This window comes from Malaclemys terrapin, chromosome 3 (genome assembly GCF_027887155.1).
Source record: "Malaclemys terrapin pileata isolate rMalTer1 chromosome 3, rMalTer1.hap1, whole genome shotgun sequence".
Lineage (NCBI taxonomy): Eukaryota > Metazoa > Chordata > Testudines > Emydidae > Malaclemys > Malaclemys terrapin.
Window position 1 is genome coordinate 107,406,033 of NC_071507.1, and position 27,792 is coordinate 107,433,824.

At 42.8% G+C, this 27,792-nt stretch overlaps 1 long non-coding RNA gene across 1 annotated transcript; it reads left to right on the forward strand.

The window, feature by feature from the left end:
• The first annotated feature begins 192 nt into the window (after positions 1–192).
• Positions 193–27,789, forward strand: LOC128835068 (uncharacterized). Its single transcript, XR_008444566.1, has 3 exons — positions 193–313; positions 26,557–26,843; positions 27,565–27,789. It is a non-coding gene; the product is annotated as an uncharacterized LOC128835068 (long non-coding RNA).
• The last annotated feature ends 3 nt before the right edge of the window (positions 27,790–27,792 follow it).

Consider the following 27,792-nt stretch of genomic DNA (forward strand, 5'->3'; position numbering starts at 1 on the left):
TTCATGGATACATGATTCTAAGGTGTAAGTGATTACCTGAGTGTCCACACTTCGCAAGTTCCTGGTGAACAAAAAACCCATCAGGACAGTGCCGCAGGGAAGGAAGAATGCTAACAAATATGAAATGTGTATATTTCAGCTTTGTACTGGTATAATCTTGCAAACTTGGTTGATTTTCTGATGATTTTTCTCTGTAAAATGAATGGAAGTCCTGGAAGCTTTCTGGATCAGCACTGTTCTAAAGTTTGAACAGACTTATGGACCAGGTCCTCCTGTGCAGCACTCAGTACACCTGAGGCAGGGGAAGACACAGGTATGTCTCTGCCCTCCACCCAATCCTAGAGGCTGGTTTGTCTCTCAGTGTAAGGTAGAGATGCCTCAGGGTTGCTGTCACTTGCACCAGCAGAAACAGAGGAGTTATTTAAGTTAAGGGCTAATGTTAGCACAAGAACAAATGGATATAAACTGGCCATCAATAAGTTTAGGCTGGAAATTAGATGAAGATTTCAAACCATCAGAGGAGTGAAGTTCTGGAACAGCCTTCCAAGGGGAACAGTGGGGACAAAAAACCTAACTTGTTTCAAGACTGAACTTGAGAAGTTTATGGAGGGGATCGTATGATGAGATTGCCTAAATGGCATATGGCCCAGCCACATCTGCTATTAGCATATATCTCAAATGGCTGGCGTTGGAACACTAGATTGGGAGGGCTCTGAGTTACTACAGAGAATTCTTTCCCAGGTGTCTGGCTGGTGGGTCTTGCTGATGTGCTCAGGGTCTGATTCCCATATTTGGTTTGGCAAGACATTTTCCCACATGTCAGATTGATAGAGACCCTGGGTAGTGTGTGTGTGTGTGTGTGTGGTGTTTTTTGTTGTTTGTTGCCTTCTTCTGCAGCATGGGACATGGGTCACTTGCTGATTTGAACCAGCATAAATAGTGGATTCTCTGTAACTTGAAGGTTTGAGGACCTCAATAACTCAGCCAGAGGTTATGGGCCAATTGCAGGAGTGGGTGGGTGAGATTCTGTGACCTGCATTGTGCAGGAAGTCAGACTAGATAATCATGATGGTTCCTTCTGGCTTTAAAGTCTGAGTTCCTAACCCAGGATCCACTATTCCAAGATGTCTGGAGTCCAGTATACTCTTGCCACCATCCCATCATGTTCCTTGCAGTGGGTGAGGAAGGCAGGGAGCTAATGGCCTAGAGCTGTCTCTCTGCCAGAAGGGGATTCTCCTATGCAGTGAAAATCCGGACCTGCCCCATTAGGGCAGCTTTCCCTTCTGTGCCCCTGGAGCTGGCACAGTAGTTCTTCTGGCACCAAAATCAGATTATCATAATTTATTACTGGCCTTGAAAGCTGTAAAACAAAGCTTGAATATGGGATTTAATCTAATTCTTGTATATGTCTTTCATATGCAAGTAGCCATTGGCTCCCTCCATCCAGGAGTACAGTGGGCATTTATCTTTATTAACACGTAGCATTTTGGAGTGCTGTATGAACATGAACTAATTAAATCATACTTGCACATCACCCTTCTGAGGTAGGCTGGCTTCAATGGAAGCGGGATCAGGCCCTAAATCAATATGTGCAGTTAGAGAGAGAGTGTTGTATTAATGCAAATTGTGATTACCCGTCACCATACAAGATGGCCATAAAAATGTCACCTTTGCCATAGGCATGCTTCTCCCAGGAAATTGTTTCCTGCTGTCACATACATGCCATATGCCTGACTGTGAAAACCCCTCAGCCTGTTGTACTGTAACTGCTGCCTCTCATTTGCATATGTGAACTAAATGGATTTTCCTGCATCTGCCTTTAAACCGGCAAATAAAGCTATGGTCACATGGGTAACTTGGCCTTGGGCTAAGTTCAAGTGCAGGGAGCAGTTAACTACCTGGAACGTGTTCTCTCTTGGGAACACAGGCTCGATCCTGTGGGGTGCTGAGGGTACTATTGTGAATGGAGAATGCTCAGCAGCTTGTAGGATTGTGCCCTTTTGTGAATGTCTGCTCTTGCAGGTCTTTCTGGTCATGCGGTCTTTCTTTCTGGAATGCTTAGATTTTCATTTCACTTGAGGGACTGGGCCATCGAAAAGCCAGAAGCTTACCCGAAACCAAACCAAACAGGAGGAAACCAGCCCTAGTATTTATTTGCTTAGAAAGAGTACTGGCTCCTGTTCAGCTTCCTGTCATGAGAGGATACCTTGAGCTAAACTGTTCACCAGCCAGAGATGCAAAATAATGAGGCTTTTATTCTATTGCTGCAATTACCCCAACCCAAAAGCCCCCCACACTTTCCGTATAAATAATAAACTCTGAACCTACAGCAATAAAAATGATAATTAAAGAAGCTTGGGACAGTAAGTTCAGATGCAGGGATATTGCTCTGGAGCTCATTTACATGAATTATGGCCTAGCCTAGATAAGTTTTATGGTGGAAAGGTGATTAGCAAGTTTATTACCTATAGCTGTTCCAGCAGCATGTTAGAGACTATGGGCAATTCTACATGTAAATGGCTTTCAAAATGTACTAATCTTTTTCTCCCTAGTAATTTCCCTTTGGCAGTTTCCCATTCTGCCTGAGGCATCCCGCCCCAACCAGGGCTTTGTGCCTCATGATTTTCAGGGATCTAGCCTGCTTGGGGGAGGAGGACAGGGTTGGGATATTTAATCTCCTACTGATTTGAGAGCAAGGAAAATTGGAGAACACATTGTCTTTCCTGCAGTCCTGTTGAGAAAGGGGAGAGCCCTGGTTGGCATGGGAGTTGTGGAGTCGGTGCATGGTCACTCAAAACCCTCCCGCTGCTTGCATTGCTTGTGCTTAAGGGCAACTCCAATCCCATCCCTACAAAGTCCTATTCTCACAGATGCCCTGCCCTGCACAGAAGCACAACTTTCAGAGAACTGGACATCTATGTAGTGGGGGGTGGCAGCAATCACCTGATGGTCTTCCTGATCAGTCTAGTTCCATCACCTAAAACCCTGCCCCTGTCTCTGGTGAGCCTGAAAGGATGAGAGGGATAATTCATACTCCATGTCAGTTCCATCCTTGGCTTCTCTGCTGGGCTTTCTAGCACGTGTCATTTAGCTGCACCATGGTGTGTTTTGCAATACAGACACCTGCCCACTGAGACTGCCAGTTCATTTCACATGGACCACTGACCTACCCTCATACATAAATGACTTTAGATTATTACAGACTGGATTCAAACCCATGACCTAGAACTGAAGGGTTCTGTTTCCCACTCCCAGCCCAAGATCTGTGCACTCCCCTTGGCTTTAATTGGTAACTAAATCAAGTTTAGGAGCTAATGCCTTTAAGTTTGTGTTCTTATAAATAAATGTACATATCAAATGACAATTTGAATATGTAGCTGTGGCAGTTTTGAACGGATAGCTTATATTGTTGTGCATAGCTAGAGTTTAAAAGGAGCACGACCATCTGCTTAGTACATACACCTCTTTTCTTTAAAGGGGGGAGTCTCTTGTGTGGTAAGCATATAAGGGTATGGCTCTTTAATACACATAATTTTTTTAATAATAAATTTGGGTTCTTGGCAAACTGAACAGCGAGCCAAATTGATCCTTCCCAGAGTCCTCAGGGGACAGGAAAACTCCATGTGGTTCCTTTCATCAAGTTTCTTATACAGTAGTTCTTCCATTGAGAGAAGTTTGGATCGTTGTGGAGTTTGCATGGTGTAAGGCCTTGCAAACCCATGGATCCACAGATTTCCTAGATCTGTGAAGGCCGGAACCATCTACATGGATGGAAGGCCCCTCCAATGTTTTCTCCTCCCCACTGACCACTCCGCTCCAGCTGAAGCTGTGCTACTATTGGCTAGCTCCCCGTTTGACTGCTTAGTAGCAACAGCAAAGCAGGCCTAAGAGGAGTTTATGCAACTCCAAGCTGAAATGATTGCCAGCTGGGTAATGCTAAAGAATTCTAGCTGCCTGTGAGTTTGGTGCTATAGACTAGTCCCTACTCTCTCTTTTTCTTGCCCCCTCTGCCAAACTCCATGGAGCTCCTCATGGAGCTCCTCGTGGAGTGCAGCCCTGGGAAATATCTACCAGCTTCCAAGTGGTGGTGGTGGGATTATGGTGCTATGGAGGTGACCCTCACTTCTTATGCCTCACCTTTCAGAAGTGGTGTGCCGAGTCTTCATTTATTCACTCTAATTTAAGGTTTCGCATGCCAGTAATACATTTTAACATTTTTAGAAGGTCTCTTTCTCTAAGTCTATAATATATAACTAAACTATTGTTGTATGTAAAGTAAATAAGGTTTTTAAGAAGCTTCATTTAAAATTAAATTAAAATGCAGAGCCCCCCGGACCGGTGGCCAGGACCGGGCAGTGTGAGTGCCACTGAAAATCAGCTCATGTGCCGCCTTCGGCACACGTGCCATAGGTTGCCTACCCCTGCTATAATAGAAGTCTGCTTTAAGACCACATCCCATTAGGCATATTTTTGGAGGGGCTGCTCTAGTCCTTTGTTGTTGGGTATTTTTTTCTATATATACATGGCATTCTCCCAGGGATCTAGCCGAAAGTCCGCTTTCCTTTGTGGATGTACTTTTCTAATTTAAATAGGTTGACTTGCCCCTAGAATATTTGGTATACAACCAGCTTGTGCATGGATATGATCACCTACTATAAGTATGTATTCATGCCAAAAATATCAATGCAGTGCCTTGGTGTCTTAAATTTTTACCAAAAATGCCACTTCAGTGCATCATGGTTTTGATGGTGAATCTTAACGATGCCTTGACAGAGGAAAAATCAAATAATTGACCAAACCATGCTCTTAATTTGTACTCAAGTCAACAGAAGAGTTAGTCTGTAGAGAGGAAGACTCTGTGAAGTTTTGTTTATTATTCCTCCTCTTTTGAACTGTGAAAGAAAATATTTTAGTTTGTTTTCACATTTCAGTGCAGCGACTCTGTATGACATTGACAATAGCATAGCTTTTCCTTCACCGGGGCATTAAATAGGATCTAATGGATAATTAACCAGACTTTCAGAGACTGCTATAGTTTGTCTACCCAGACAGAGAAATACTTTTGGTTCTATTAAGCATTCAATCAGATACCAAACTGGAATAGGCCATGCAAACTGCTGAATAAGCTTTTGAGAATGTACCTGGTCTACAGGAAAAGTGCAGCTTTAAGCTGGTCTGATATTTCAGATCATAAATTGAGCCAAGAGCATGTGAAGTTTGATCAAGCTTTAGTATATTGGATGTGCTGTTGCTTGGACATTGTTTATCAGATGTTGCCTACTCGAGAAAGAGAGGACTGCAAACAACATGGGAACACTCTAACAGATTAATAGGAAACTTAAGTGGAATGTCAAATACCATGTGAGGCTTGGTTTGGATAGCACTGGTTCCTGCTAGATCACTTCAGAGCCGAAAAGGTAAGTTACGTCACTCCTTATCAACTAAAGACTTTTTCAATGTACCCAAACAAGCACCTGGCCTGCAATTTTAGTCCTGCAATCACTCCAATCGACAGTTCTTTATTGAGAACAGTTAAGGCTTGAGGCAGAGTAATTGTTCACAAATAGCAGAAGCTTCGAGAATGAAAATAGTACCCATCCACTGACTATAAACATGGTAAATACAGTAAGTGTTGCAGGAAGAATCTAGACTAATTAAATGTGTGATTGGGTGGAGGGAGGGGGAAATCTATTGAAACTGTGCATACAAACGAATCAAAATACACGGGATCAGTGTAATCAGTGGCCTAACTTTTAGAGGAGCCAAGCTCCCTCGATTCCCACTGAAGTCAAGGTGAGTTCAGAGAGGCTCAGTGCTCTAAAAATCAGAAGTTAGGTAGGTGCCTAAGTATGGATACAGTTGCCTAACTGTAGGGAGCAACAGAGGGTCTAACACAGCTACCCCTCTGATACCTAACCGTAGGGCTATATCCTTACATTGAGAAATGTTTATATGGGATGCAGGGCATTCCTGCACCACAGCAGTGTCTTTCTTTATGGGACTCTGGTATTGAGAGACTGAGAATCAGTCTTGCAAATGGAGTTACAAGTGCAAAGCAAATATGTGTCTTTGGTGAGCTGAACACAATCAAAATTAGAGCTGGTTTGTTGGTCTGAAAATGCCTACTCCTCGAAGATGCTGAGTATCTGCAACTCCTACGCTTCAGTGGCCCTTCTAGGAATCTAGCACCTTAGAAAATTCGGTTATGTATGCCTATAGGCAAAGTGCTCCAGTGGTTAAAGAACTGTAGCTTGGGGTGTCCCACAAGTCTTCATTATTCTATCTAGATTTAAGGGCAGGAACCTTGTTTCCAGGACATTATTTGTTAAAGTGCTTAGCATAATGTTTGATGTTTGTATTACTGCTAATACTTAGCACTCTCCAATATGAGTCCTATGATTTGTGGGCATGGAGAAATGAGCAGCTTCCACAGGCTGGTGGTAATAATGCCTAGCTCTTATACATGTTTTTTCAGCCATAGACCTCAAAGTGCTTTACAAAGTCGGTAAATATCATGTATCCCCATTTTACAGATGAGGAAACTGAAGCACAGAGTGGCCAATTGACTCTCTTCATCTGTAATCATATGTGAAGTTGACATCCATGTATGAAATAGTAGAACCACGTACAAAGTTAATTTACAAGAGCTTTGACTTTCTCCCTTGTCCCTGTCCAGTAATCCATCCCCCCAGGACATAGTCTAAGATTAAAAACTACCACGATTTAAAAAGAAAAAAATAAACTCAACAGAAAAATGTTTCCTCCTTTTCCCTCCGGATGTATAATTCTCCCTTTCTAGGTGAAGCATATGCATATTGTTGGTATGACGATTGCTGCAGCACAATTAATCACTAGAAATGCTGGTTTGTTTCTCTCTCTATTATTCAGCATCTGGCTATTGCTAAGGTTACGAGGGAAGGCTGGAAAGCTTGTCGTTAACTCTTCCACGTGTTCCTGAAGTATTTTTCTAAAGCAGCTTAGCGGTGTGCGGTGAGCTCTCATTTCCTAATGTCATCAGTTAAGAGAGCGTGTCGGGGGATCATTTTAAAGTCATATTACTTTGCCTGGCTGCATCATCTGTGATCGGAGACTGTAATTCCTTGAGAGAGACCGATGCAAAGTGATACACTGCTCCTTCCACAGTACACATCAAACAAAATGCAATAAGGGAAATAGGCTCCCAAGTAGTCATTCTAGTTAATAATACTTCATTCCTGGCTACTAAGTTAGCCTGAGCTCGTGGATAGCCTTTGACTGGAAGGTCAGAGCAGTCTGGTCAGTGATTATCTTTTAGAATCAGAAAGTGGATTCTGCCATCGGAGAGGCAGGAAAGGACTTGTGGGCAGAACAATTGTTTTAGTAATTATTGCTGGTGCTAAAACCATGGGTTCAGAGCTAAAGGTCTCTGCAAGGCATCCAAATTTGTCCAGCTGCTCTTGTGTGAAACTTAATATTTTTTTGCCCTTTAATATGGCCTTAATTTTTCCCTTAAATCATCCTTTCTTAAGACCCATGAAAATAAAGCTTACCAATCCTCTGAGCCGTTCTGTTGGCTCAGTTCATTTTTATGTGAGTAAAAATAAATAAATAAACAACCCAATGAACAGAGAGTTCATTTGCAAAGGAATTTGGTTGGCAGTGCTGCTGGAATGCATCTTCCACAATATTTGCTGTTTATGAAAAACAGTCAAAGAAACAAGAGGTTGCAGCTGCACCTGGCTTTTCTTCAGCTTATCTGTTGTTCCCCCACATGTTCAATCTTTGTTTGCATTGTGGAGCTCGCCCACTCTGGTGGGAGAGTGGGACAGAAGAGTGAGGAGAAATTTATTATCCTTCTAATGCCCTGTTTCCTGTAATGAATAGGACACCAAAAGAATGAAAGCATTTGCCTATATGACTAAAATAAATAATGGCCAACATTCCTTAAACCTGTTTGAGATGTGAAAGCCAAAGTTGGATTCCGGTCCGAATCAAAACTTCTGAGAGTCTGTTGAGGGATAGGGAGAGGAACTAGCTGAGGTTTGTGAGGAGGTGGATCTGATGTTCTGACTTAGTGGAGTCACTCCTAATTTACACATGTGAGACCAGAATCTGGCCCTGAGCTCTTTGTGACTTGGCCAAATAATAATAATTACTTATTTGTATTACCATAGTGTCTAGGAGCCCTAGTCATGACCCAGGACCCCATTGTGCTGGGTGCTGTACAAACACAGAACAAAAAGACAGCCCCTGCTCCAAGAAGCTTACAGCCTAAGTTGAGACTATAGATGGATACAGACAGACAGGTGAGTACAAGGAAACGGTGAGACAATGTTGGGCAGCATGATAGGCAGTGATCTTTGCACGTGAGCAGCCTAACTGTTGTCCGGTTTTTGTAGGCCTCATGGCAAAGGAGGGATTTGAAGGAGGATAATGAGGTAGATTTGCAGATGTTTATGGGGAGCTCCTCCCAAGTATGAGGGACAGCATGGGAGAAAGCACAAAGTTGCTTGATTGAAAATTTAACAAGTGGAGAGTAGGCCGATCGGAGGTGAGCACTGACAGCTCGATACCCAATGAGATGATAGAGTGAGGACTGACAGTGAAGAGCCTCGAAAGTGAAGACAAGCAGTTTATTCGATGCAATACAGAGGTGGGGGTCACTGGTGGGATGCAAAGAGAAGGATGACATGGTCAAAGCGATGGGCTAGGAAAATGATCTTTGAAGTAGCTGAATGGATACGAGCGGGGCAAGATCGCCTTTGTCAAGGCCAGAGAGAAAGCCATTGCAGTAAGCAAGATGGGAGTTCACAGACTCAGCAGCATGTCTTTTGCTAAAGCCTGGTTATTTTTTTAAATATTTTTTAGCTGTTTTGGAATTCACAAAATACCCAGAGCCCCAAAAATGAGATTATAATATCTACAAACTGGACATGAAAAGCATCATCAGACACCCTCCTCCCCTACAATGGGCAGTGGGTGACTTTGCAAAGTATTTCTATCCCCCCACCCCAAAAAAAATCGGTGGCCAATGATTGTGAGGAATTGGTGGATGTGGGGGGTGAAGCTGTATTTTCTTGTAAATGCTGCTGTCCCTTCTCAAAGCTTTCAGCACATCTGTGTTACCTAGAAAATTAAGATTTTTGTGATTTCTTTCCATGCTTAAACAATGGGCCCTGTTCTGCTTTCCGTTATGTGATTTCAGCACAGCACCTGTATGATTGAGAGCAGAATGTGGCCCATTCTTCTGACTTATGTAACTTACAATAAACCCTCTGCTTACATTTAAAACATTGGGTACAGCCTCTACCTTAGTGGCACAATCTCTTTTGACCTTCTTTCAATCTCAGCACAGCAAGCTTTGTTGCTGTTGTTGGCTCCAGTTCTGACCGACCACAGCTGGGACTCACTAGGACGGAGTCATTATCTTTGTTACCAGCATTTACATAACTCAAATAATACTTCAGAAGTGCCTTTTTAACCCTCCTTCCCTTAATACAAAAGAGAGCACAGCTCCAAATATTCTCTCAACAAATGATAAACTGCTTCAGAGAGGCAAAAGGACACTCTACCCACAACAGTTAGAGAACTTTTGTATGGGTGGAGGTATGCATGCCAAATTACACCTCTCCTGTACCCCATGCATTTTCACTTGAAATAGGTCTTGATTCTGCACATTTCTGAGCACAATGTACACGTTTGAGTGCTCTGCTAGCCTGGGCTCGGTTACTCGGTACCTTGTAGAGCTAAGAAGAAGAAGGCTTGTGCATGTTACTGGAAATGACTAGCACTCATGGCTGTGGCCAGAAGGGGCCGAGTCTTGCTGCACTGACTGACTAATGACAGCTCCGTATTAAACTGATAACTTATGGACTGAGGTGAGGCTTTAAGCTGCAGTCCTTAGTCAGGGTTGCGGTGCCACTGCGCTGCCCAGCAGGAATTCCAGGAGACATAATGCCTCTAGAAGGACAGGGAGTCATGACCAACCCTATAGACTTTGGCTGCTTCTGCATCAATACTGAGAATTTTAGGGACATCTCTATCTGTGCTAAGCAATCATGAGGATGCTAGTGCAGAGTGGCTGTAGCAATATTGTCATGTCATCTAACACTGCTCAGGTCTAGGCAATGTGGTGACTAAAACACCACCAGCTAGTCTACATTAGAGACTCCTACTGTTACTAGTAACTGATGGAGCTGCACTGGTGCTGCAGCAAAAGTGGAAGATGTCCCTAGAATTATCCATGTAGATAAAATCATAGGAAAAATGCAGCATTGAAACCTTTTTGTGTGGGGCCGGTTCCACTGCTGTGTATGTGGGCGGGGGAAGGGTATAACCTTGCTCTTATTTGGAGCCAGTAGCCTGGAGCAGTACTTGTACTCCTTGAGTGCAGGGTTTGGGGGTTTGGAAGGCATCTGTTCAAGAACACAAGGAAGGGAATGGCTCTTTGCCCTGCTACCTCCTACCTTGTCCGTGCAGGCAGGACTGGGCATAATATACTTCTAAGCAATTTTATACGCTCTGCTCAGAACTAGAGCGTGTTATGAATTCACATGTTCAACAACACTCTTTTTAAGGCAATAGTGCCATTGGCAATTTGTAATAATGAATCATTAGAGGCGCCTCTGTTTGCACAGTACCTCTTTATATGCTCTTCGTTCTGCCATATAGCTAGCAAAAGCAGAGGGATATTAGTTTATTAGATGGCCAAAATACCACAATTCCACAATCAAAAAATAGGACAGTTTTTGGCTAAATGCCCATCCTGGTTCAATGGGGAAGTAAAGGCAGCACTTAGAAATTTTGGGTGTGTAATATATAAAACAAATGGGAAAAGGGGAACTAGACAGCAATCAATATAGATTAGAATTTATGAAATGTAGAAAATTGATTTAGAGAATGTCACAGGGTCACTGGCCCTTTAAGGGTAATGGGTCCAGCTCCACCTGTGACTCATTTGGCCATCTTCCCCAAGTGGGGAAAACTAGACTAGACACACAGGAGTGGTACCAGCCTCTTCCCATTTGGTGGGGGGGGGGAGCTGAAGTGAGCTGGAAATAAAATTGGTGAGGCTTTGCCCCCGTCACAACAAGGCCCTGTCCCTCTCTGTGGCCCTGTCCCTGCTCCTCAGTTAAGAGCTGGTCCCATTCCCTCCCCCCTCCTGAGGCCCTGCCCCCTGGCCAGGTCAAAGGCCAGAAGCCGGAGCTGGGCACAGTGGGGCAGCTGCTGTGCTAGCTTGTGCCATGGTGCAGGCAGCTGTAGAGATCCCCCATCTCCTCCTCCTCCTGATGCCTGGGGCTCCAGGGCTGTGGATGCTCCTCAACCTCTTGCTGCCCTTTGACTGCTTGCAGCCCATAAGAGCCATCTGGGCAGGGAGCCCGGCTCTGGGGCTGGCAGAGCCTTTGGGGAGCAGCAACCATGGGGGCTGGGGCCTAGGAGCCCAGGCCAGAGTGGGTCAGTCTGGGCTGTGGTGGGGAACCCCGCACCTGCCCTGGGTGATGCACCACAGTGGGCGGGGCCAGAGGCTGCTGTTGGGGCCTCCTTCCACCCCCACCTCCCTCCGCCTGGGTTTACTTCTGTGCTGCTGCTGGAGGCGGTGCTGCCTTCAGAGCTAGGTGGCTGGAGAGCAGCAGCTGCTGGCCAGTGGCCGGGTGCTCAGTTCTGAAGGCAGCACCAACACCAGCAGCGGCAGTGAAGTATCTGTGTAACGTTGGACCTATGTGCTGGGAGGGATGGCTGGGGGTGCTTAGGCAAACTTTGGGGTGGCTGTAGCCCCTGTAAACCTTCCTGTAGACACATAATAGGTAGGTAATGAGATTGTCAGTTCAGATGTGGTGATGAGAACCTCTGGAGATATTTAAGGGGGAGAGGAGGCGGTATGTGCCTAGTGCAGAAGAAAAAGAAAGAGTTGAAAGGGGCCAGCGGTCTGAGGTGCAGGCCTCAGAAGGAGGGCTCTGGGAATCCTGACCTAAAGAGGGAAGACCTGTCTGAGTTGGCAGGTTAGACCCTCCTCTCCCCCTCCCTCCCCCCGAAAGCAGGGCTATGGGACTCCTTACCCCAGGGAGGGGAATCTACCTGAAGTATGTATAGGCCCAGAAGGAGAGTTGTGGGGTCCCTGAATCAAAGGGAGCAAGAAGAGGCCTCTCTATCTATAGGCAAGCTAGGCAGCTGCATAGGGCAACAGATTGCTGGGCAGCTGCCAAGGCGGTAGATTTGGCCCAGCCACCGCTCTGTTCTGACAGAGGCATGGCTGGGCCAAATTTGAGTGGCAGGTTGGAGGACCTGAAGTGTTCCCTAGGGTGGCAGATTGTACTGAATGGCCTCTAGGATCAAGGGTTGGACTTGAGGGGCAAAGGACAAGTTTGATATTCTGTAAGACGCTTAATAAATAAGACCCCTGGCAAAGAGGGGGATCTTAGTTTAAAATACTCTGGCCTGGGAGTGAGTTTTTACAAGGGCCCAGAGGAAGCTGAAGATGATGCTTCTGCAGGGCCACGTTGGGCCACAAGGGGGTGCCCTGAGATGGCTCCCTGTTACAGGGAAGCTAAAAAAAGCGGGGGGGAGGGGGAACCCATGGCTGGCTGGGATAAGAATAGGAAGAAGGATTTTTTAACTGTGTTAAGAACAAAAGAAAGCTTAGCAATGGGATAGGTCCATGACTAGATGAAGTTAGTTAAATTGGTAATAATGAGGCAGAAAAGACAAAAGTGTTCAATAAATGTTTTGATTCTGTATTTGGAAAAAAGCAGGATGATGTTTCCATATCACATAAGGATAATGAAGTACTTTCCAGTCCGTGAGTAACAAAGGAGGATGTTAACATCTGCTAGGGATAAACCTTTTTTAAATCAGCAGCCTTGGATAACTTCACCCAATAATCCTAAAAGAGTTGATAGAGGAAATCTTTGGCCTGCTGATATTAATTTTAAATAAATCTTAGAATAACAGGAAAAGTCCAAAGGACTGGAAGAGTGCTAATGTGTTAATAGTCTAAAAAGGATAAGCCAGCGTGGGGAACTACAGGCTGGTTAGCTTGATATTAATCCCAGCAAAATAATGGAAAAGCTTATACAGGATTCAATTAATAAAGAATTAAAGGATAGGAATACAATTACTGCCAGTCAATATGCTTTTCTGAAAAACAGGTTTGTGACACAACCTGATCTCATTTTTGGTAAGATTGCATATTTGACTGATAAAGGTAACTGCAAAAATGTAATACGCTGAGACTTTTGTAAGGTGTTTGAGTTAGTACTGCACAACATTCTGATTAAAATATTAATACTATACACTATTACTGAAGCACATGATTAAGAACTGGCCAACAGAAGTCTCAAAAAGTAGTTGTCAATTAGGAACCATAATTGAATGGGGTGTTTCTGGTGGGGATCTGCAGAGAGCAGTACTAAGATTGCTGCTATTCAGTATTTCTATCACTGATCTGGAAGTAAACATAAAATTGTCAGTTAAAGTTACAGCTGACATACAGATTGGCAGAGTGGTAAATAATAGTGAGGACAGGACAGTCGTCATACATAGCAATCTGGTAAATTGAGCCCCTGTAAACAAAATGTGTTTTAGTACAGCCAAATGCAAAGTTATATATCTAGGAACAAGGAATGCAGGCCATACGACAGAGTGGGGGACTGTACTGGAAAGCAGTGACTCTGAAAAGGATCTGGAGTTATAGTGGACAAACAACTCAACATAAGCTCCCTTCCAGGGCAACAGTGTGACAAAAAGGACTAATGCAATCCTTGGATGTATAAACAGGTGAGTAGCAAGTAAATGTAGGGAGGTGATTTTATGACAGTTTATGACATTGGTGAGACTTATACTAGAATACTGTGTACAGTTCTGCTGTCAACACTTTTAGAGATGTTGAAAAATTGGAGAGGCTACAGAGAAGAGCCACAAAAATTATACAAAGTCTGGAGAAAATGCCTCACCATCTCACACACACACACACACACACACAGAGAGAGAGAGAGAGAGAGAGAGAGAGAGAGAGAGAGAGAGGGCACGTCTTCACTACCCGCCGAATCGGTGGGTAGCAATCGATCTATTGGGGATCGACTTATCGCGTCTAGTGAAGACACGATAAAATCGATCCCCAATGGCTCTTCCGTCGACTCCGGAAATCCACCACGGCAAGAGGCGGAAGCGGAGTCGACGGCGGCGCAGAAGTGGTCGACTCGCCGCCGTCCTCACAGCCAGGTAAGTAGACCTAAAATACGCCACTTCAGCTATGCTATTCACGTAGCTGAAGTTGCGTATCTTAGGTCGACCCCCCCCCCCCGTAGTGTAGACCTAGCCAAAGAGAGAGAGAGACAGATTGAGGAGTGACTTGATTGCAGTGTCAAATTCCTTCAGAGGGAGACAATACCTGATACAAAAGGGCTCTTTAATCTAAGCATAACAAGAACTAATGGCTCAAAGCTGAAGCAGATAAATTCTAAAGTGAATCTAAGCACAATTTTTTAACCTTGAGGGTGATTAATCATTGGAACAAAATTACCAAGGGAGTGTAGATCCTCCATCTCTTTAAAGTTTTCAAATCATGAGGGGATGTCTTTCTGGAAGACACGCTTTAGCCAAAGACAAGTTGTTGGGATCAGTATAAGGGTAACTGTGTGAAATTTAATGGCCTGTGATTATATGGGAGGTCAGAATAAATGATGACTTTACTGCCTGCCAGTTAGATTAATAATGAAAGAGATGTATCCAAATCTAGGTAATTACTAGGTAATCTATTTAGTGTGTTCTCATGGGTGTGTATGCTAATCATATACAACACATTGTGGCTGATTTGAATTGTTTGGTTGACTAGACTGCATGGATGGGTGTGTCTCTCCATCAGATACCTGTATGATGATTAGAATGTTTGACAGCCGCAGCCTAAAGCATATCAATAAAGTGTTACGAATATATTTTGGCTTTGTGTCCTAGTACATTCTATGCTACCAATTCAAAGAAACACAAACCAACCAGACAAATAATTCCTCCCATGTAGTTAAAAAATAACTTAGCATTAAAATGGTCATAAGTTACTTGGGATCTGAAAAGGTAGCAGGAAATTTAAAACAGTCATTAAAGGTGAACTTCAAAAACAAATGTGCATATGTCCTTTACTTCCCCTTTGTAATGTACAGTAATTATGGCCTCCTGGAAGGTATTTTTTTTTCTTTGTTTGCTTTTTACATTAAGGTCCTGCCTGGCTTCTCGTTTGTTGGAGGGAGTTCCAGTTTGTGTGGAAAATCTGTATAACAACATTATTTGAGTCTGAAACTTGAGATGCTGCTCTCCCCGTGAACTAGCTGAGTGACAATGGGGATATAGGGTATGTCTACACTGCAATTAAAAACCCACATCTGGCGTGTGCCAGCAGACTAGGTTTCGCAGGGTTCAGGCTAAGGGGATGTTTAACTGCAGTGTGGACTTCTGGGCTTGGGCTGGAGCCCGGGTTCTAGGACTCTGTGAGCCCAAGCCTGGAAATCTACACTGAAGTTAAACAGCCCCTTAGCCAGAGCCCCATGAGCCCAAGTCAGCTAGCACAGGCCAGACCTAATTGCAATGTAGACATACCCAGAGGCAGATTAGGGGCTTGTGGGGCTCTGAGCCCCTCCCCACATCTTCTGCCTGCAGTTCCTCCTCCCCCCACCAGCACTTTTGCCAGGGAGTGGGGTCGGGGTGCGAGGGCTTGCCCTGCTCCCCAGCAGGAGCACCAGGTAGGTGGAGCAGGACAAGCTCCCATGCCCCAACCTGCTCCCTGGCAGGAGTGCCGGGCAGAGTGTGGGGGGCCCCCCCAATTGGCTGGGGCTCCTGGGCAAGGGCCCCATTGGCCCAGTGGCTAATCCGCCACTGGACATACCCATAAAATCTTGGGCCCTCATCCTGCAAAGACTTAAACACATTCTTAACGTAAATGTATGCATAAATAAGACCCCTGCAAAGAGAGGGATCTTAGTTTAGATCTTAGTTTAAAATACTCTGGCCTGGGAGTGAGTTCTTACAAGGGCCCAGAGGGAGCTGAAGATGATGCTTCTCAGGGCTACGTTGGGCCACAAGGGGGTGCCCTGAGATGACTCCCTGTTACAGGGAAGCAAAAAAAAGCGGGGAAAGGGGGAACCCAGGGCTGGCTGGGATAAGAACATTCAGTTACCGTGGTAATGGGAAAGAGAAAAATTGTGCTTCCCTGTCCTGGCTGGAGTAGATTGGTAATTTTTATGGAGGTTTTGCTGATGAATCTCTCCCAGCCCAAAACTGATATGGGAGGAGAAGGGAACATTTAGCAATGGATCCTTCTCCTCCTCAAGTTGCAGCAAGATTTTTGTCAGGCTGAGAGGCATGAAAATAAAATGGGCCCAAAGGAAATTCTGGATCTCAACCCTGGACTCTGCCAGTGTTTGGAAAATCTCAACCCAGATGTGAATTTTGTACCTTGACCCTCTCTCTAATTACAGTGACAAATGGAAGAAAATGATGCCAATTAAAACTTTATCAGATCGAAATATAGCATATTTCTTATATGCTAATTATGTAATCATCTATTTGAAAGTTTGTTACATACAGAATTTAACATAACTGCCTCACAACCCATTTACAATCTATCTATACACACACACACAAATATTTCTATGAGGGATATATAATATTAACATAAAAATTTAGGCCTCCCTCATGGAAATTCTTATTAAAAAGAGGATGGCAGCCACTGGCCCTTATACACTCCTTCAAAATGTTGCAGTTGGGTAGGATACACTCAGTTGCAGCCACTCAATTTACTTTTCTGCAAGGTCATTTCAACTTAGGTAATGCACAACTATAGTAAAAGCACAAGTCATGAGTTTTGCTGACTCTGAAGTAGAGCTCAGAGAATAATTTGCAACCACCTAATCATTAACTAGATTAATTTAGCACCTTTTCCTGTTCACCGATCATACTTTTTCAAATGTATTTATTATATTTTAATTTTACAGTAGTGCTTAAGGATCCCAGTTGAGATCAGGACCCCAGCAGGCTAGGCACTGTTAAACACACAGTAGAAAGGGGTCCCTGCTCCAAGGAACTTGCAGTCCCACTAGAAAAGATAGACAAAGAGTGAGAGGGAAAACAAAGGATCAGAGAAGTAATATGACTTGCCCAATAGCAGGTTAGTTGATCAGTGACCTGGGAATAAATCTTTAAAATATTTATGCCGTATTGATTGATATGCAATACTGAAAACCAATCTGTGTGGCTTAATTATGATTGGTCAGATAAGTCACTTGATATTATTTCTGTTTCCTGATTGGATGAGTGAACCACCATTTCTAGTAAGAACTTTGGTTTCTGTGAATTTTAAATTTACTTTTTGCGAAAATTCCTGTCAGTAGCACTTGATTACTTCAAGGTTTACAAAAACAGGACACAAGTAATGTGAGTATGGTCAAAAATTCAAATAAATATTTGCAGATTTTTTTGCACACTATTGTCTACCCTAAATAAAAATTAAAACCAAAGAAGTCAACACTTTGCATTTATATAGTCCCTCTTAGCTGAGAATTATTATACTTAGCATTTACATTATTCTTTGCAAACAATAACTAATTTATTTTCACCAGATCATTTGAGATAGGGAAATATCATTATCCCCATTTTACAGGTGAGGAACCTGAAGCCAAGAGAAGTTTGTGTTTGTTTTTAAACAAAACAAACCAAAAAAACCTCCAAGATTTTTATGGTGGATCAGTATTAGAGACCGGAACAGAACTGAATTCTCCTGCCTTTGTTTTCACTGCTTTAAGTAACAGACAATACAGCATCCACTGTCTTGAAGCTCATTATGAAAGAACAAAAAATAATTTAATTCATTTTCAAGGAGATCAGCATAACCCTGGTAGGTCAGTCTCCAAGTTGGAGAAACTTGACCAAATAACATGAAGCATTATTCTATGTATGCTTCATATTTCACAGTCGATCATCTGCTTCCCCCTTTGAATCTGTCTGTCTGCTGTTTTTATCTTTGAATTCCATGCTCTGCCTCTTTTCTGGCCTCAGTCCTCCCAAATGATTTTTAAAACTATATTAACAGGAGCGGCGCCATGGTTTTTGCCGCCCTAGGCGGCAGCGCTCCTCCTCTGAGCATTCAGAGGCGGGGGTCCTTCTGTTCTGCGTCTTTGGGGCACTTTGGCGGCGGGTCCCGGAGCGGAAGGACCCCCCGCCGCTGAATTTCTGCCGAAGACCCGGAGCGGAAGGACCCCCTGCTGCCGAATTTCCGCTGAGGACGGCAAAATGCTGCCCCCGAAATCCTGCCACCCTATACGAACGCCTAGGGTCGCCTAGTGGAAGCGCCGGCTGTGTATATTAATATTCACTCATAAAATAACCATGTTGTTTTAGGACTTGGCCCACATACTCCTGTTCCTTTCTCTTCCATTCCCTGACACAGGCCTGGTCTCCACTATACATTTTTGCTGGTAAAGTAATGTCACTTTAAAAAAAACCCAAACATTTCTATACCAGCAAATGCCCTACTGCAGATGCAGGTATACAGACCTAAGTTATACTAGCAAAAGCACTTTTATTTCCTTCAGGGAGCTGGTATAAGTTATATTGTCAAAAGCACTCTGTCTGGTATAAGCTCATCTGGAGGAGGCTTTGCAAGAATAGCTATACCAGCAAACCCTTTCTAGCATAGACGTGGCCACAGTAACTCATCTGACTTTGGGTTTGTCACATATGCTCTCACCCACACATACACTTTTAGACTCATATCCATTCTACACAGTGACCTCATTCCAAATATCAATTGTGTCAGCTGTGTTGTGGGCTCCTTGGCTTGGAAAATGGAATTTTCACCCATCCTTATGGCATGATTTGTCATGTTTCATTTGTACTTGTTATTAAAAGCCTAATGGAGGCAATTGGTCTCCCAATGAAAGTCAGCTCCTCTTCTGGCTGTGTAAGGGCAGACAGATGATATGTGAGTTTAACAATAACATGCTCTGAGAACTCATAAGCCAGCTTTTGTAACTGCTGTTGAGCATTCATTGGAGCCCTAAACTTTGCTTAATGTCCCCTACACAGTGTACATAGCCTATCATAACATGCTCTAAAATTGTCCAGTTTTGTGTGCATTAAATCCTGGGCACTGGAACCTGTCAGAATGATGGAGGAAAAAGGTGGGGTAGAATCTGAACTTGCACTGAACCTAATTGCTTCCTGTTTCACCAGACATAATAATTTATAGCATTTCAGAAAAACTTTTTCTACTGAAATCTATATACATATAGGAATAAAAATGTCAGAAATATCTTTTAAAAAATGAGACATGTGACAGCCCTATCTACTTCTAAATCATCATCTGGTACCTAAGAAGCACAATTTGATATTTACAAAGAACCTTTTTTTCTCTGGTAGGGGGAGGGCATAAGTGTGTTGTGAAGGATAACCTTGTAGTTAAGGTACAGGCATAGGGATAAGAAGACCTGGGGTGTAATCCTGGATCTACTGATGTAAACGGAAATTTTGCAATTGTCTTCAAAGGGGCAAAGGTTTCACCTCTGATGTCCAAGACTTGGGTAGGAGTCAGGAAAAAACTGTGGCTTTGCCAGGGACATAGGCCCCAGTCAAACAAAGCATATAAGCATGTGCTTAACTTTAAGCACATGAGTAGTCCTAATGACATGGATTATTTGTGTACTTACAGTTAAGCAGATGCTTATGCTGCTTTCTGGATCAGGGTCTGAGTGTGTGACATTGGAGAAGTCACTCAACTGCGCACTCTTTTTGGTTTTCCTCGTCTGTAAAATGGGGTTAGGTAAAAATCTAACCCCTAAGAGTGTTGGAAAGCCAAATTAATTAATGCTTGTTAAGTGCCTTGAGAACCACAGAGAGATGTATGTGGTGGTGGTGGTTTTTTTTTTTTTTTAAATAAATAGAGATCACTAGAACTACTTGTCATTCACCTACATTGGGATGATGTATTTGTTATCATCCTCTGATAAAGATAAAATATATCCTTGTTATCCCTGGGGTGAATTTGACCCATTATCCTTAAATAAAGATAACTGTTCTTTTTCTTGTATATTTCTTTATTACAGATAAAAATGATAATGCTTAGAGCTGAGAGCCACAGTTTAATTTTAATGCCTTTGAGCTTGCAGTGCATTTCTTTACGGCCATACATTTCTTCTTCTCCTCTATAGAAGGCACTCACACCACTGTCCGCTGCTGGGAATCCTAGAGCCAAAACCCAGGCCAGTAATCCTGTTAAAACTGCAGGTTTGACAAGACAGAGCAGCCAGTGGTACTACACTAGTGCATAAAACATAGCTAGAAGTAAGTAAATACATAAATCTTCATTTTTGGAACAATAAATACCACTCGCTACGTGATTTACATCTAGAGAAGTAAAAGCTCCATCTAGCCACACCATAATGGAAATCTGTTCATTTCCAGTAGTAATAAAACATGATTTCTTATACATGCAGGACCTATTCTGTAGACGTGTTTAGTGTATTAATTGAGTTCTAAAGATGCATTTTTTTCAAAGAGAGAGTCGCTTTCAACTGACGGGACTCCAAAATAAACTTGGAATTAGGAATGTTGGAGAGGTGGGGGGGGGGGGGAGAGAGAGTGTGTGCGCACGTGCATTCCTTCACTTTTGTGGTTTTTTTAATCAGGAATAGCTCAGCTTCAATTCTTAGCTGTGTGATTTCATCCCCGGCTGGATCATCCCCAGCTGGAGTACCACATCAACTTCTGTTCTGCTCATGCTGGTTCCATGTGGAGATTGGCTGAGTTTGCCTTGAATCCACATAGATTCCACATCATCTAGTTCAGACTGGCTGGAGAGTGTGTGATTAAATGTGAGGGGCAGTGGGGGCAGCACAGATCACCTTCCTCTGGTAAAAGCAAGGGAGAGTTCCCCCTCCAGTCTCTGGGCTGGATAAGCTGTGCTTCCCCACAACTCTCCCTCCTCCCTGCCTGGCGCAGTGAGAGTGAACTATCCGGCCTAGCCAGCCCAGGGTGTGTTAAATAATTATTAGATCCCCAAGCTGCTTTGTCACTTAACCACTTAGACAAACATTTGAGTTGGCAATCCACTGCTGTGTCCTTCAGAAATGATCCTAAACAGTGCGAAAGCATGAAGGCCCACATCCTCATCTTTGCTCCCAGGCTGAATGACAGGGCTGGGGGACCGACAGCCTCTGGTGTCCTAGGGGACTGGATCCAAGGGTGAGATCATTCTAGTGTCCAGTCCATGTAAAAGAAAAGTTTGAACATCTGTGTGACTTGGCAAAGAAAGGGCCTGGAGAAATCCTTCAAATAGAAATGCAAGTTGGCCCACTATTGGGTTATATCATTGATCACCATCAAAAGCTGGCTGATAAGTAATGGACTATAAATTAAATGCCATCCTTCCTTTCTAAAGTACATAATTATGATTTTCTTCAGAGAGATTAGCCAAGTTCAGCATCTATTGGAATTATTCAGTGATTACTTGATAATTACTTGCTTAGGTACATATATAGGTAAAGTGCTTGCTTAGGCACATCAGTCTTTTCTGGTTTATTTCCCTTGTTTTGGTGAAGATAAGAATATGTTGAACTAGAAGTACAAGGAAAAAGAAGAACAGGAGTACTTGTGGCACCTTAGAGACTAACAAATTTATTAGAGCATAAGCTTTCGTGGACTACAGCCCACTTCCACGAAAGCTTATGCTCTAATAAATTTGTTAGTCTCTAAGGTGCCACAAGTACTCCTGTTCTTCTTTTTGCGGATACAGACTAACACGGCTGCTACTCTGAAACTAGAAGTATAAGTAAATTAACATCTGGAATATATTGAGTGCATATATGTCTTTGGATCCTCACGTCCTTGTGACTGGATTGGCAACCTATGAAAAGAATGAGGGTAATTAACAGCTGAACACAGAAAAGTGAGAGAGAAGCTGTTTGTGAAATGAATATGGATCTAAATGATGAGAAGAACAATCGGGGAGAACAAAACAGATGCAATCTACCACAGAAACCCTTTGTTGCAATTATGCCAATGAGGAGCTGGAGCCTCTGCACCTCTCTTATAATGAGATGTTCGGCTAAATTAAAGTGGGCCTCATCCCTTAGACGTTGCTGAAGTGAGACTGATTTGAAAGTTATTAGACATTTTTTAAATATAGAAACAATAAACAGGGGCACAACCTCCTGAAAGCCAAATCCATGTCACATTACAGCAGTTTTACCAAGCCCAGACATTCAAAAATCATGAGGCAGGGCCTTAAGAAAAAAAACGAATGAAAAGGGAGCCCATGCACCATATATAGAATAGTTTGATCTTAGCTGTTACCAGAACTGGTAGAATTGAGCTGTTTTTTTCCCAATCAACTAATATTCTAAATGCATCTATGGACTAAGGAGGTTATAAAAGGAACATATGACAGTTAAATGTTTGACTCCCATTGAAAGTCAATGGGACTTGTGGCTTTGAAAATCCCTCCCAAATACAGTGAAGTCAGTGATTTGCTGCACACTGTGGAATAGAGCATAAGCTAGTCCTATGTATTATTATTTTTTATTTATTATTTATTAAGTTCCGATTCACAAGCTGATAAGTATGCTAAACAAAGAGTACAAGCCTTGCTTTAGAGCAGTGATTCTGAACCAGGGGTACATGGGCACAGAGGTCTTCCAGGGGATACATCAACTCAGCTAGATATTTGCCTAGTTTTACAACAGGCTGCATAAACAGCACTAGTGCCGTCAGTAAAACTAAAATTTCACACAGGCAATGACTTGATCTATATACTATACCCTGGAACTTAAGTACAATATTTGTATTCCAATTGATTTATTTTATAATTTATATGGTAAAATGAGAAAGTCAGCAATTTTTCAGTAATAGTGTCCTGGGACACTTGTATTTTTATATCTGCTTTTGTAAGCAAGTAGTTTTTAAGTGAGGTGAAACTGGACACAAGACATCTGACTTCTGAAAGTAATCTGGAAAGGTTGAGAGCTACTGGTTTAGAGATTATAGGCACAAATGTTACAAACCTGTGAATTGATACTGAGCAAGGTATAGATGTTATTGCTGGTGGGCTTTGCAGGTTGTTGTTTTTTTAAATAGGTTAGGTTTTGAAGGGGGATATTCATGCATTCATTCTGGACATAAATTGAGACTGTAAACTCTGGATTATGGTTCGGTAGTACTGAGGTGGTCATAGGTTCTGGAATTCTGTGTTTCCTTCAGACTTTGAAGAATCCAAGAGCAGCAATTCTGGGTTCTCTAACAACTCTATGCTATCTTGGGTTTGTTACTGAAAGGGATTAATTCTCCAATTTCCAGAGGTTTCAAAAAAACACATGGCTTTATTGTTCATTGGAGGTTTCAAATCAGTTAATCTCCAGTTTGGCTGGCTTGGAAAAAGACCCCAAACCAAACCAAACCCTTGCAATGCTGATGGGTGTTAAACTGATATTGTGTCTTGCTGGCTCCATTTCAACAATCGGTTCTGTGTTCAACAGCTGATGTACCTTCACAGTCACCCATATTGTGTGTGTTCACCCCCTTTGATGTTGTTGACCTGTTTTTCCTGTTGGGTGCTGCTGGGGTAGATCAGATGTGTAAGGAATACACTCCATTATTATTTGTACCCAGGACCCACTTTCCCTTCACACTACCAAATTGAGAACTAGGAATCTGTAGCTCTCCGGCAGGCACAGGAGCAATACAAGGAGAGAGAGACTAAATCATTATAATTCCTTACTTTGTTTCATCACTGAAAAAAAAAAAAATCCTGGGTCTGATTCTCATTTAGTCTAAGGCAGCTTAGACAGTACTGCCAGGGTGAAGGGGCCTTCAGCTGGGTGTGAAAGAGTCAAAGTGAAAACCTGGCCTGAATGAAATCAATGGCAAACCTTCCAATGATTTCTGTGGGGTCAGCTTTCCACACACGCCTCCACTCTTTGGCACCCAGTTTAAGGCCTCTTTGACTGCCAGAGTGGTGTAAAATGGCCTTAGTGCAAATGGGAATCGGCCCCCTTTTCTGGACACTCAGGTAAGCGAGATGGACGTGGGGATGGGGGCATGCAGAGTTTGATCCTGTGAGGTGCTGAGTCTCTTCAGTTTTCATTGTAGTAAATGTGAGCTGGGGGAGTTCAGCACTTGCAGGATCCAGCCCATCATGCTTAATAATAAAATTCACTCTACCCTGGGGGAGAACAAATCAAAAGCCAGTCACTGGGAGACGCTAATGTATTGTGTGAATAGAACAATATGGGTCAAGATATGCCTTCACTGTCATCCATGTGACGCCACCACTCAACCTAAGTGTACCCTTTCTTACAGTTCTGTGACTGGCAAGGGTATTGTTCATTACTTTGGATATAGCTGATAGGAGAGTTTCTAAAATATTCAGTTGTGTGTTGGTGCCTTTTGAACTGGATGGAATGGTGGGCAAGTAGCAGCTGTGTTTTTTTACAAAGGGGACAGCAAATTTGGGCCTACAAGGAAACCAAAGTAGGCTTTTGTATACGAAATAGGAAAACCAGCAAGAGGGATGGATGTTAGGCTCTGAAAAGGCTGCTCATGTTAATGTCACTAAAACATCCTGCAGTGTTGTGGGAGGGTCTGGTCAGTAATGCTGCATCAATGGCAATCTTCACTGACCTATAAACAGGATGAGGGAGCAGCGGCAGCAAAGCAGAGACAGCCACTGGCGCTGGGCTGACAGACAGACACATAAACAAAACCAGAGAGGAAGCTCTGCTTACAATTGAAAGAGAAATCCCAAACTCCAAGAGGCAAATGATGGGCTTGGGTGGCTATAAATAGCCACAAAAATGTAATGTCGTTTGCAATGTTTGATAGCACTATAGAGGTTCAAGCATACTTATAACACACTGTATATGATTACATTTTTCATTTAATACGTGAATTCACTGCTCCCTCATAGGTTTGTTGTGACTGATTTTTATATTTTTTACAAGAAGCAGCTACTAACCATAGATTAAATAAGTATCATTCCCTAAAACGAAAGAATTGACGTTTTTGGGTAGCAAGCTGAAGTGCATAAACAACTATTTGTTTTAAAAAAAGATTGCCTGTCCCTTATTTTAGGCTATCTTTCAGATTACCGCAATAAATCAATATCTGTGCACAAAATCAAGTTTTTATTAGAATAATAACATGAGATACATGTTCCAAATAAAGAAGTTTTGAGGACCCCTGGATACATCAAATACTTTGTCTGTCAGACTCTTTTGACTGTGGTTTTAGGGTTTGATCCATTGCCCGCTGAAGTCAATGAAAGGACGTCTTTTAATTTCAACTGATTTTAGATCAAGCCCTGACTGAGAAGTATTGTCCCTCAAGGAATATTTTCAAATAGATTACTAAGAATAGTCTGAACGAGGCATTATTCACATGTATTCCCTCTACTATGGAACTGATCTTCCTGCAAACGCAGTTAGGGGGTCTTCTATGGCTTTTGATTATCAGCTAGGTCTCAATAGGCAATTTATTGGATTTTTGGGTTAGAGGGATACTTCTGGAGCTGGGGTGCAGTGAGAAGTTTCATTGCAAGAACACTCTTTCTCTCTTTCCAGAGGAGGAACACAGAGAAAAACCTATAAATGTCTCAGTGGGATCTTCTGCCAAATTACAAGTGAGGTATAAAGTGATTTAGTCAGTTTTTCAAACCTCTATAGTATGCAGACCACTATGGCAGCAGGAGCTATGCCAGTTTACACCAGCTGAACATTTGGCCCATTGTTCATTTCATGGAAATATTTCTATTGTATAAAAGAAGGATACATTGTCTTTAAAAGACACTGCAAGACACTGCTGCATCTTGAATCAGATCATAGCTTTGTGAATATTGTGGGCATCACATTCACTGTGCATTGTTGTTCCACTTACCAATACCTTTTATTTTCAATTTTTTTATTTTTTAATATCCAACGTTCCATTCAAATGAATAGGACACTTGCACCACTGATTTCAGAGTGATTTTGCAGTATCTTCCTAAACAAAATGAGTGAGTTTTATTATTTAGTTACAGAGATGGAAAAAAATAGTGGTTGGTGCTTCCCAGCATAACACACCTTATTGTTCTGTAGGGAGTGGAATATTTGATATAAGAAGCAAAGGAAATTAAACAGAAAACTGCGAGGTTACAATAGCATGCTGTGTCAGACATTGCCTCACAAAGTCAAGGAGAGTTAAGGCTTGCTGTGCCCTGAACTCTCCTCACCGAGTAGCTATTGCATAACCAACTTCAGTTCCAGCCAGGATGGCATCCCTATGTGTTGTAATTTCCATCATGACTGTCAGACTAATTTCTTACTCAGCAGGCATATTGTGCCTTTGTACATTGCAACTTCCAAAGTATAGTATCTTCACTGATGCTTAGAGGGAAAACGTTAGAAGCTCTGTAGCAATCCGGATTCCAGTCATCCTCCATAAAGTATTTCTCTCCTGCTGTAAGAGCTACAGAGAAATGTGTAAAGCTTTGATTGTTAAAATAGGAGTAATTTAAAAATAAAATAAAATTGGGAGTTAAATTTTAAGAATGAGCTTTGTAATTTACAGCACCTGTCTGATGTCTCTATGAAGAATGGGACCAGGGCCGTCCCGAGGGGGGTGCTAGGCCCGGGGCAGGAATGATGAATCCGTCACTTCCAGGACCGACCCGTCACATCCGGGACTGACCGCGCTGGAGCCCGGCACAGTTGCCCCAATTCGCCGTACCCAAAGGACAGCTCTGACTGGGGCTAAGGGAGCCAATTTGTTTCTGTCATTGGCAGCAGCTTCCAGAATTTGATGCTAGGCAGAATGCAGAGAAATTCCGGACTGCTAGCCTGGGCTCTGTCCGTGTGGTAAGGAGAAATGGCTTTTCCTCCTGTTCCCCTCTAAGGAGAAATCTTGGTTGGAGGGAAGGTAGAGTTTCCCATCCTCCTCTCTGAAGATAGCAGAATTGATGAGGTAGAGTCATGTCAAAATTTGGCCTGCCACAAAACATACCTCTATGCCATCTTCACTCTTGGCAATGCAATGAATAGTAGGAGCTTATCCAAATGACCCCTGACTTTCACTCTCAGTCCCAAAGAGGGCTCGTTTTGATGGGTATGGTGACCCCATCAAATGTGAACCACTCCCCTGGTTTAAACCCCCACCCCAAAGAGAATGTATTTTGATGGGGGACGGGAGTCCAGAAAAATGTGTCCACTCCCCCAAGTTTCATTCATGGCCTTAAAAGAACATATTTTAACAGTTTGGGAATAGGGGTCTGCCCTAACCACCTGGCTACAGAGTCATTCTCACTTTCTTCCCCTGGCCCAATGACTATTCATTGTGAATGGCACTCACCTAGGATGTAAGAGACTCAAGTCCCTCCTCCAATGACTATTTAATTTATTTATAAAAAGTGGGACAGCTTTTATGGGAATGATTTCAGAAAGACCAACACCAGAATATCCTACAAACCAGTGGTTGAGGCACGCATTTGTCAAAATGCTCAAAATCAAAATGAAAATTTTGAGTTAGATTGAAATGAAATATTTTGTTTCAACATGCCCAAAATGTTTTGATTGTTTTCAGTTCAGGTGAATCGATTTGGTGAACATGACATGAATTCATGAATATCTGTGTGTCGACAGAAACTGCATTTTTTGGTGAATAAACTGTTTGCCAAAATAATTTTGCTCAGCTCTACTTCTGGACCTCCATTACCATTCTGCTTTCCTACTTGGTGCTGTGCAAGGGGTAAGGACAATAAGTTGCTCCCAGTATATCCTCTATCTTTATTATATAGCATAGTACATACAG